Genomic DNA, 12,143 nt, shown 5'->3' with positions numbered 1-12,143 from the left:
GGAGGGGCTCGTCTCCCGAGAGGAAGGCTCGCAGGACCAGGTGCAGCAGCCTGGATGGAGAAGGATGGGTCTCAGGGCTACATCTGTACCGGGTGCACCCCAGAACACGGATTCTGGAGCACTTCCTGCCTCCCCAGCTCACTTTGGGATTATGGGAATGGGGGGCTCAGACCTGAGCCACAAGATTAAGGATGAGAGACCTGCCCCTCGAGTGCCTTCCTCCAAAGGAATCTTCTGGAATCTTCTCTCTGCCAGAAGCCATCGCAGTCCAGGGCCCAGGCGCAGAGTCTAACTGACTCGGTGCACATTTTGTTTACAAGCTGTGTGACTAGGCTGCCCGCAATCCCAAGTGTCTGCTTCCTCAACTGTTGAATGGACGGACACAGGTTCACAGAGCAACCCTACACGGGAGTGTGGGAGTCTCTGCGGTTCCACACCTGACACGACATGAAGCTCAGGTCTCACAGTGACAACAGCAAAGAAACAGGGAGCATCTCAAGGCCGGAAGTTCCCCCTGAAGAGCCCCAGGCCCAGGTCCCAGCCCCGGGCCCAGGGGCTCCCATCCCAAGGCCACAGAGCCCAAGAGGGATGCCAAGGGCAGCGGGTCAGCCCAAAAGCCAGCCCTCCCCTTCTCTGAAGGGCACTTAGACATCACTCAGGTCATCCCCAAAGTCGAGGTGGCCAGGCCAGGCCCTCCAGTTCCGGTCACCACGGTGTCTCTGAGGTTCCCATGTTCACCATCAAATATTAGCCCGTCCAACCTCACCCCTTCTGCTTGCTGGAGCCTCTGTCAGCTCCTGTGCTTGGGAAAGAAGGACGGACACAGGACGGGCCCACCAAGTCCACCAGGCCCATGAAGCCGAGGCCACGAGGCTCCAGCGTGGGAGGAGACGGCTGAGAGCCGCCTGGACTCAGTGCCCCCACCCCCTGCCCACCACCACCTTGGGCACTTCCAGCTTCACCCAAGGTCTCCACAGCCCACTGCACGCTCTGCCATGGACGATAACCCCAGAGGGATCACAGGGAAGGGGGCTGCCAGCTTGTCCCTCCCAGCGAACTCTACCCAGACCCATTCCACAGATGAGGGCAGCCGAGACCTGTGCCCTCTGCTCCCAGCTTCCGTCCCCAGCCCCGGAAAACAGTGTGGCTGCCAACAGCAGAAAGTTGCCCTGTGCACTCAGGGCCAGAGACCCGGCCCCACTGTGACATGAGCACAGGCCGGAGGAGCGGGGCTGGGTGTTTCCCTGGAGAGGTCCACGGGCTCACGCCACACTGCAGCCCCGACCAGAAGGAGCCACGGTGCATGAAGCCCCCGGCGCCCTGGGCAGAGGCTGGAGCGGAGGCTGCGTTTGGGGGACCGAGCATCTTTCTGCAAAGGCAGGTGGTGGGCGCGTGCCTGCGCGGGGCCGGTCCCACAGGAGGAAACTCGCTTCCCAGGCGGCCCGTTCTCAGAGCTTCCGCTTTGGAAAGTGGATGAAAGAATGTTATTGAGAGTGAGAGACGACGTGAAACCTCAGAGGACGCGGGAAAGCCATCCGTCGAGGGCGCGATCTTCACCCAGTCACAGCCAGCGCGGCGCGTGTCCAAAGGCGCACTTAACGAGGCCTTAAACCAAGCAGGGTTTGTGCGTTTGAGCTGCCGGCTGGCCAATCCAAACAAATAAACAGGACTTCAAAGGAGCTGCGGAGTCAGAGGACATCTGAAATCTAACCTCCGGCTAAGGTTTAAAACAAACACGCCCTCGGACATAAATCTGCAAATAAACTTTCCAAAGTAAAACATCTCCTTTCAAAATCCACCGTTATCCCGTGCTCCGTGCCACACCCTCGTAGAAAGCGCCAGTGTGGCCCGTGTGGGGCCCCGCCTGCCCGCTATGCCCCAGGTGCCCCTGCAGCCCCTGCCAGCTCACAGGCTCCCAGGCGCCGTGCGGGCCAGGCCGCCGAGTGCTCGGGGTGGCGGAGGCTGGGTCTGGTCCGGGTGAGCCGGGCCAGCACCGATCTCATTCTGGTCGTCAGGACCTACATCCGTGAATCTCCCTCGTGGAATTCCTGATTCCCTGATCCCGTAGGGCAGCAGGCAGAGGAAGCTATGACAGGTCTAAACACAGGTACCCCCGAGTGTTACTAGACCAGTTACACACCAGCTGTGCTCTGGAGGATGGTGGCAGAAAAAGGAGGACGGAGGGCCCAACACCAGGCTGCATGGGGGCTGCTGCATGGGGGCTGCTGCATGGGGGCTTCCAGACACACCCGGTTCGTGGGGGGGCATTCATGTGTGTGTACATGTGTATACAGGCACGTACACGAGGGCACTGTGCTTGGGCGGGGGGTGTGCACCTGTGACCATGTGCATCTGTGTGCCTGTGTGCACATGTGGGGTGTGTGTGTGTGTGTGTGTGTGTGTGTGTGTGTGTGTGTGGACCCACATACGTATGTGCGTCCACGTGTGTGTGTGTGCGTGCACATGTGCACACCCGCTGGGAAGTCTAATTCGGAAGGAAGGAGAGGCAGGGACTGCCTGGGAGCAGACACGTGCTTCCCCCGATGTTCTGAGCGCTCCCAGCGCCGCCTGCGCCCAAAGCGTCCGGTTGCTGCCTCTCTGAGCCCGCAGCCTCCCTTCTTTTCAGGAGAACAGTCCTCGTTTGAGTTCTTAGGACTTTGATTTCTGAAGCTGCAGTCTTGGGGGCAGAGCGAGCCTCCAGACCAAGCTGGGTTCCCAACACATCCCCCGCAGGGTCCTTGTTTCTGAGGGCAGGTGGAGAGGCCAGAGGATGGCTACGTGTCCACTCTGGGGCCGAGGACCTGGGCGCTGCTGGCCCGGGGCAGTGGGCATTGTGGACACGCACCACACAGCCCTCTGGGTTCCAGCCGTTGATTTGGGACACTTCCATTTGCCCTCTGCCTGGGAATGCCAGGTGGCCCAGGAGGTGGAGTTTCTCACTGATTTGCATTTCCACCCCCTCTCACCCGGGGATCTAGAGCCTGAGACCCTGAGCTTTGGTGCTGGAAAGGAAGGAGGAGGGGAAGAGACAAAACACACACACACATGCCCACGTGCACACACCAGATACATGTGCACACACATGCATGCATGCAGGAGTGCGTGCACAGACAGCCTTGTAGACATGTGACACGTGCATGCACAGACACATGCAGGCACACACACACACCTGCACACATAAGACATGTGTGTGTGTACACACATGTGTGCACATTCACACAGCCCCACAAGCACACGTGCACATGCATGCACGTGAACGTACACATGCACGCACAGAGGCACGCATATTCATACACACAGGCCTACAGGCGCATACACACATGTACACACATGCGTGTAAACACGCATACATGCACCAGCTGGGAGCTGGGGGGTGCGTCTGGAGCCAGCGAGGGTCGACGGAGTCCACAGGACTAGCGGCAGTGGAGCCCCATCCGACAGCAGCCACTGAACCATTTCTGCCCCTCTTCTGGGACTGTGCCAAGCTCCCCCAAACACCAGAGAGGGGGAAGACCCTAATTCTGAGGGTGACCATTAGCCTTGGAGCCCTTCTCCCTCTGGGGAGATTTGCAGCTCGAAGGCTGTTAACAGGTGGCTTCTGAACTGCCTACCCCTGTCTGCCCGTCCCAGGCCCTGCCTTTCCAGGCACTCAGAGGTATCCTCTGATCTTTCTCCTCCCGGAGCACAGTTTCCTGGCCATGCTCTCCTCCAGCCGCTGATAGTCGAGCCGTGTTGTGTGGGACACTGTTCCCAGTGGAAACAGCCTTCCCAGGGACAGGAGGTGTCCCACCCATCTTTGCATCCCTGGCTCCTGCCTGGAGGAGACACAGCAGGCCTTGGTGTATCGGTGCCGTGGAAACATGAATGGACAGACGGATGGACAAGTGATGACCATCCTAGGTGGTCCGCAGGACCCTAGAAAGGGCTCAGCATGGTGGAGAGGGTGTCCCCCCCCACCTGGCAGATCCTCCAGGGATCCCTGGAGGAGGTGCTGCTTGGGCTGGGACTTAGAGGACCGTAAGGTTTTGTTCTAGCAAAGGGACACGGGCAAGGAGGCCAGACAGGTGGGGGGGGGGGGCTTCAGAGAGACCATCACCTTGCTCTCATGAGACCCCACTGCCTCCTGAAGTGACAGTGAAGGCGACAACCTCATTGGGCTCACTTGATGCCTCCTGCCCCCGCCCCCCGAAGAAATGTGGGAGGTGGGGCTGAGCCCCCCCTTGCCTGCCTGGCGTGCTCCCCCTACTGCCAGAAGCAACCGAGAGCTGTCCACTCCCAGAAGAAGGAACCCTCCCAGCCAGGGGGCTGGGTCCCGGGGTCAGACAGTCTCCCCCATTCGTTCTATGGGAAGATGTGGTTCTTCTGGGCAGCAGGCTGGAGCTGGAAAAACTCCTAGGCAGGCTCTGGACTGGGGACCCTATGCTCCCTAAGCATCTCTCGCTCTCCGGGGCTGCCGGACGGTCCCCAGGGCAGACAGCTGTGCAACCTGCCATCCAGGGTCCTCATGGACAGAGCGTGATCCCCCTTTTCTTCTAGTAAAAGGCTGGTGGGGGTTCTGGGCTGGGCCTCCCTCGGGTCCTGGGCAGAGCTGTGGCAGCTGTGCTCTTACTGGGGTCTTGCCCACGCTGCCCGAGCCTCACGGTCTCCCGTGTCTCCAGGCTGCAGACATGCCCACGAGGCTGCCCTGGCTCCATTTGTCCCAGAGCCTCCCCCAAACTCCAGACAGACTCGGACACCCCAACCCTCTGAGGCAGGCCCCCCAAGCCTGCCCCATAGAAGTGCCCTGAAAGGCCAACAGAAGGGGGTGCGAGTCACTGCCTCTCCTTCCCTTTGCCCCCTCCTGGAACAGTTTGGAGATGGATGGTAACAGAACGATCATTTATGTGATGAACATCTCGGGAGGGGCAGCAAATGCTGACCAACACCAACCTCCTGCTTCCCGGGAGCCGGCGTCACGGATCAGTGCGTCCGGGGGTATCTGGAACGTTCCCAGGGAAAATAAAACAATTATTTTTGACAACTTGCATCAATACCATCTACATTTGTTTCCCCGCACGGTGCTGCCCCCACTCCCCCGCCCGTGACCATCCCTCTACGCTGGGCTGTGTCTTCAGGAAACGACCGGCAAACTCAATAAGCCGATTGTTAGCTCCATCGATCTTATTTGGGGGCCTGAAAATTCAGCAGACAGCACAGTGTTAAATTATTAACTAAATGTTTCCACTCGCCGGCGACGTGCTTCTGTAAAGACCATCGAGATGAACAATGGCCTCTTTATGGAATTAACAGCCAAAGGGGCCGAAGGGACCGGGAACAGAGGACGCGGTGGCTGAAGGACGGTGCCCCGTGACCTCCAGATGGGCAGAGGAGCAGAGCCCAGCCCTGGAGGAGTGCGGCCGCAGGACGAAACCGCCCAGCCCGTGCTGGGGTGAGCGAGCCTGTGCCCGACGGGACCCCGTCAGGCCACCCTCACGCCAGGCCAGGCAGGGCGGGGCTGGAGGCCCCAGGCTGGGGAGCACGTCACGTGTGATCTCACGTTCTCATGAACCAAGTGGCCCCATGTGAGCCTCGCTTCCCCTTTGCTGTAAGGGGACAGATCCAGGTGGCCTGAGGATGTCGTGAGCCCTGAACCAGCCATCAGGAGAAAGGCAGCGACGGGAACTCACTCATCCCCCGCAAGCCCAGCAGGGGCCGGAGACTCGGGGAGCATCCAGTCCAACCAGGGAGGCGCGTGTGGCCCTGGAGGCCGCCTCTAGGGGAGAGTCGCCAGGGAGGCCAGGGAGCCCAACAGTCCCCATCAGTGTGTCAGGCTGGCCTGGCCGGCGCGGCCCGCCAGGAGGAGCACACGGAAACGGGGGAGCCAGGATGTCAGAAAGCACACACGCTTTCTTAACTTAAAGATCGGAAATCTCACAGTTCAAAGCCGGAGCGAGCCCCGCTTCCAGCCAAAATTACTATGATGTTTTGCGGCCTCTTCGCTCAGCAGGGAAGAGACCGCCAGAGCAGCACACCCGGGGGCTCCGAGGGCCGCCCTGGTCAGCATGGCTCCCCAGGTCCCTGACACCCTCCCCCTCAACCCCAGAGATACCCTCGGAATCCACAGTGCACACCGTCCTCGTCCTTGGGGAGTTCACGAGTGTTTCCGAAGAGAAGCCCCTCCCTGCTCCGAAGGCAGCTTGTGGGGCGAAGCGTCCATGGCCCCTGAACACGCTGAAAGCTCCCTAAGTGCTAAAGGGGCCTCCAGCCCACCCTACACAGAAAGCGGCGAGCGCTAACAAGGGCATCTTCTTCCGTTCCAGGGCTTGACCTGAGCACCTCATTCAACTGTAACACAATCCTCACTGTTGATTGACTTGCTGATTGGAGAGCTGAGGCCCTCAGAGGGTCTAAGACGCGCACGGTCTCCCACGGAGCCCGTGGCAGAGCCGAGACTCAAACCCGGGTGGCCCGGCCTCATGGCCCCCGCACGTGGGGTGTACGATGATACACTGCCCGAGTCACAAGTGTGCGCTTGGGTGACTTTGATGTAACCACCACCAGGACCGAGGCAGCGTGTGTTACCGTCGCTCTCAGCCCCTCCCTGTCAATACTCCCCAAGGGCAGACGGACAACCACCCTTCTGATTTCTCTCTCCTTAAACTAGTTTCAAATGTCTTTGAACTTCATAAAAGGAGGCTGACACAGTCTGTACTCTCTTGGGGAGCTTCTTCTGCTCCACGTAATAGTGTTTAAAATTCATCCATGTTGCTGCATTTGTCAGAAGTTCATTCTTCGTTATCACAGAATAGTATCGCATGGTATGGATAGATCACAGGTGTATCCATTCTCCTGTGGATGGGCGTTCTGGGTCGTCTCCAGATTTGGGCTGTTAGGAGTATAGTTGCTTTGAACATTCACGTACAAACCATTTTCTGGGCCTAAGTTTTCATTTCTCTTGTGTAAGTTACCCAGGAGTAAAAATTGTTGGGTCGTAGGGTAAATGTATGACTAAACGTATAAGACGTTGCCAAGCCATTTTCCAAAGTGATGAACCATTTTGCTTTCCCTCCAGCGATGGTGGAGTGCTCCCGTCGCTCCAATTCTCATTGATGTTCAGTGTTGTCAATCTTTTCAATTTTAACCATCTTAGCAGGTATGAAGAAGCATTTCACTGTGGTTTCAGGAGGCATTTCCCTGATGACTAAGGATATTTGAGCGTATTTTCACGTCATGCACCTATTAGCCTTGGGTGTCACTGCTTTTGCGAAATGTTTGTTCAAGTCTTTTGTCCACTTTTTTCCTGGATTTTTTTGTCTTTTTATTGATTAGTTTTTAGGAGATCTTTATATATTCTGGATCCATTTCCTTAGTTATTTATATATATTGCAAATATTTTCTCCCAGTGTTTGGCTTGCCTTTTCATTTCCTTAGCTGAGTTGTTCGATTAGTGGATGTTTTAAATCTCTGTGCAGTTAGTGCTTTTTCAGGCTTTTCTTTCCTGCTCCATCTCCTATCTCCTCTCTCCTTCTGGGACCTGTTACACACATACCAAGTATTGTCCCACAGGTCACTGTGGCTCTGTTCATTTTGTTTCAATTTTTTTCTTTTTCTTTAGATTAGATAATTTTTATGGATCTGTCTTTAAGTTCACTTACCTTTCCTTCTGCCATCTCCAACTTGCCCATCCAGGGACTTGTTAGTTCTAGAACTTCCATTTGGTTCTTTATACAGTTTCCATTTGGCATTTCCTATCTACTCATTCCTTCTGGTCATATTTTCTTTTAAGTCTTTGGACATACTTACAATAGCAGCTTTGAAATTTTTGTCTGCTAATGCCAACATCTGGGTCATATCAGAGATGGTTTGTCTTGGCTAATTTTTCCCTTGATTAAGGGTCACATTTTCCTATTTCTTTGTACACTTAGCAATTTTACAATTTTTATTGAATTGGGTATTGTAGATGATACACTGTAGAAACCTTAGGTTCTGTGATCTTTCTCCAAAGAGTGTTGGTTTTTGTTCTAACAGGCCTTTCGGTTACCAGCTGCTCACCTTGAGCTCATTTTGCAGAAGCTTGACTAACACTTGGTTAGGATGTGTCTGTTTCCATTTTGCTCTTAGTTTCAGGATGCAGGCTTTACCCTTAAAGCATAGCCCTCCCAGAATTTTCATGGAAAATCAAAAGTGTTCACCAAGCCACTCCAAGTGGACGAGACCCAGATTCCTGATTCTCCCTCCCCTGCCGTGGTGGGCAGCAGCTGAAGTCCTTACTCAGCCGTCCTGGCCTTCCAGCCGTTGCTTTCCCCTGTGCTCCCTGTAATGTGCCCCACGCATGGGCAATGCATGGGTGAGCCCAAGCTTTGGGGGGTTGGATGCACACTGAGGGTCACCTGTCCATGGCTGTGTCCTCTCTAGGAATTCCCCTCTTGATGTCCAGCTGCTCTGGCAGCCACCAACCCCAGCTTCTGACACCCAAATTCAATGAGACTGAAGCTTTCTGCTGGACTTCTAGCTGCCCTGTGCCAAGTGGACTGGGTCGGGGCCTCAAGGGAAAAGCCAGTTAATTGTGGACTTCTTTCAAGGCTTTTACTCCACCTCTAAGGCCTTCGAATCTTTTTTTTTTTTTTTTTTTTTTTTACTATTTTGTCCACAGTGTATATTTGTGTCTGCAGGAGGGTGAGTCTAACACAAGCTACACCTCCATCCCTGAAACCGGAGCCTCCAGGGCCCCCGCATGCATGTCCGGGTGCCCTTGTTCCGTTATCCTCGCCACAGCCCGGGGACACATCCTTCCCATTTTACAGCTGGCGACGGCGAGGCTCAAACCGGTTAAGTACCTCACCTAAGGACACCCAACGGGTCGCAAGAGCACTCGGGCCGTGAATGCCACCGGGCTGCTTGCAAAGTCCCTGCCCTTCCAGCTGTTGTTCTGAGTGGGTCGCTCGGGTGCAGCGGGACCCCTGCCCCGGCCGCCTCTCCACGCTGCCTCCTGCAGCTCAGTTTTTCTTGGCGTCTTTATGCTCCACCCAGAGCTGCTTGGTGCCCACCCCCCGGGCTCCCGGGAGCTGACAAGAGCCCCACAGAGGCCGTGTGGCTGTGGTCCAGGGTCTCCACCGTGCAGGGGCAGCATGAGGGGCTGCCTGTGAGCGTGAATATGAAAGGGGGCATTGAGGGGCGGGCTCCAAGGAGACGCATTCTCCACCAGGGCCCCACAATGTGGGCTTTGTGAGGCCTGGCAGGGCTGAGCATAACGGGAACTTTCCTTTTTCTCCTAGGGAGAGATTATTTAATTTAAAAATAATTGAATGTGGAAAATGTTGGATATGGAAACTGTTTATCAGGTTTCCTTTTTTGTTTCTCCCTTGGGCTCTGCCCCACGGTGGTGAGGGGTGGTGCCCTCCCCTGGCACGTCAGCAGAGGTGTCTGTGCTTCGAGTTCTGTGTGAAGTGGGCGGGGGGCATTGGCCTTTCCAGCGGATGAGCCTTGGACGTCTGATGTGGCTGTCATGGCGAAGGGGGCCGAGGAGAGCCCCGGGTCTTGGGCGGGACGTTGGGGCCTGCCCGACTGAAGGTGGCAACCATCTGAATCGCAGTCAGACGTTCAGGAGGGGATGCTGTTCCCCCCACGTGCCCCCAGCTGGATTCCCCGTCATTCTCCTTGGGAGCCCGTGCTCCTCTGAGGACGCCCGAGGGTCCTGCATGACCCTCCCCACCGCCACTCTGTCCCGAGGTCTCCTTCTCTCTCTTCCACCCACCCCGGTCTCCCGGCAGCCATGCCAAAGCCATCTCCTCCCTGAGATCCGTCTTGATGGCCAGCAGGTCCACTCCCCTGTCCTCCAAGTACATTCGAAACGGTGTCCAGTGTCCATTCTTGCCCCAGCTGCACCAGGCCAGGGGTCTCTTCTGGTGCCTGTGCATAGCACCCCCTCTGCTTTGAGGTGTGGGTTGGTGGTTCAGACACACGCCCGACCCTGGTGTCCAGCCAGCGCCGTGCACACGTGTGGGGAGCGGCTGGACAGACAGAATGTTTGATCGGTCGGTTGGATTGGCTCAAGTCCTGCCAGTCGTCTCTGTGTGGCTCTGCCACCCTCTCCTGGAGCATCGTGTTTTCATCTGAGATGCCCGCGACATCTGTCTCAGGGGTTTGGGCTGCAACCGGATCCTCCCAAAGTGCTCAGCACTGGCCGGGAGGCCTGGGCTCTGGTGCGGGAGCGGGGGCCTGGGGAAATGTCTCACGGCCTCCCTGTGGTCTCCTCGAGGACCTCAAAAGATCCAGTTTCCAAATCTCATCCCGGGAGCGTGGAGGGAGCCCCAGACGATGGCCCCGGAAAGGCAGGCGGGGCGCGGACACTCCCATGCCACCGGCCCTGGAATCATCATCTTACATGAGGTTCCACCCCAAGGGCACGTGCAGGGAGGCACCCGGCAGCCAGGAGTGAGCCCAGATGCTGGAAGGGACCTTGGGCCGTATTCCAGGTGGGAAACAAGACCGAGGAGGGAGAGACCCTTAGAGGCTGTGCGCGTCTGGACCTGGTTCTGGGGACGTGACCGGAGTCCCACTGAGGAGTGCTGTCCTCCTGCTCCTGGGGGTTCCATTCCTCCCCCTTTTGCACCCTGGGCCGAGCCCTGCATACAGTGGGTGCTCACTAGTGCCTGTGGAGTGAACGCAGCCAGGGGCCCGCTGCGGCGGGGCAGCGGGAAGGCAGAGCATCCCCGTGCCGGGCAGGGTTCAGGCTGCCGAGCCTGAGGCACGGGGACGGGTCTCTGTGGACAGGCAGGTCCCGGGCAGAGGAGCAGGGCCCCAGTGCGAGCGAGCTGCAGCCTGCCCCAAGCCAGACCTGGGCCTGGCCACCACCCCAAACGCCCCAACACTCTGTGGTCAAGCACTGGCCCCGCGGGCCCCCTGCAGGGAGGGCAGCACCCTGTCCTGCACAGCAGCCTCTCCTGGGCCCGTCCCCTGTGGCCGCAGGGTCCTCTGTGCCAGGCCCTGGGCTCCCCTGAGGATCTGGACCCTGGGCTGAGTATCGCAGTGGCTCATCCCGCCTAGATCGGAGCTGAGCTGCAGGTAAGGGTGCTCAGGGCTCTTGCAGGACTCCTGGGTGGAGAAAAGCCCCCCTCCCAGCTCCCACGCGGAGTGGGTGCGAGTGGAGCACGGAGGGGCCCCCAGGCATTTCTGGGCTGGTTTTGGCTGTGTGGGGAGCCACCCGCTTGCTCGGGCTCTCCCTGCCGCCCGGCCCCCAGCGCCTTCCATCAACACGGGCCCAGGCCTGCGCTTTCTGGGGGCAAACGTTCGCTGCCTGGTTGGGCCCCTTTTTAGTATTCGAATGGAGGCCCCGGGAGAAGCAAAAGGAAAGTGAAGAGAGGCCAGCAGGAGGGGCGGCCCTCAGCGCCGTGCCTCCACTCTCGGGCCAAGGGCAGGGGACAAAGAACCCCTTCATCAGAGCTGTGGCTCGGCCGCCCTCGCAGAGGCAGCCCTAGTGTGTGCGGAGGGCAGTGCGGGGCAGGGCGGAGCGGGGCGGCGGGGGCACACGAGCCAGCTCTGCAAGCCCTCCTCCTGGAGCTCAAGAAGTGCCTCCTGAGAGGTGACCTTGAACGCTGGTGCCCCCACGCCCCAGGCAGGACTCCTGACACCAGCCACTGGGCTCTTCCCAGGGACGGTCACCCTCCTCTCCACCGGGCCTGGGCCCAGGTGAGCCGCGGAGTGATGGGGGCCGGCGCCGTGTGCAGAACCGCGGAGGAAAAGCCTGGGGCTTCGCGCGCATAATCGCCGTGATGATTATTGAATTTCAGGAGCCAGAAGTCAATGCGTTTCTGCACAATTCCGTCGGCCAGAAACCCGCAGTCCACAGGCGCTGCCCTGCCCCCGCCTGTAAGGGGGCCAATGGCCGGGCTGTCTGGACGTGGCATTCCCAGACCTGCTCGCTGGCTCCCAGCAAGGGTCCCTCGCCCGAGGGAGATAAGATAGAGCCGTGTCAGGGAGGAGGTGCCGACGGGGCCGCCCCGGCACGCTGTGAGTGATAAAAGAGGCTTCAGAAAGGTGCTGACGTGGCCACCGCGCTTAATGAGGTCATCGCCCAGGCTGCGGCCCCTGATAACCTGGAGGTCAGGCCCCAGCAAGTGGCGGCCGCGGGAAGCAAGCCGTCTGTCGCCGCCCGTCGGTGCCCA

The 12,143-nt window shown here is 58.3% G+C and overlaps 1 protein-coding gene across 2 annotated transcripts in view; it reads left to right on the top strand.

The window, feature by feature from the left end:
- Window positions 1–12,143, top strand: part of PRDM16 (PR/SET domain 16) — a 324,677-nt gene that overhangs the window by 230,230 nt on the left and 82,304 nt on the right. The window lies entirely within an intron of this gene.

The sequence above is a fragment of the Orcinus orca genome, chromosome 1, assembly GCF_937001465.1.
Source record: "Orcinus orca chromosome 1, mOrcOrc1.1, whole genome shotgun sequence".
Classification (NCBI taxonomy): Eukaryota; Metazoa; Chordata; class Mammalia; order Artiodactyla; family Delphinidae; genus Orcinus; species Orcinus orca.
Note: the sequence above shows the minus strand (reverse complement) of the source record. Positions and strands in the feature narration are given on the sequence as shown.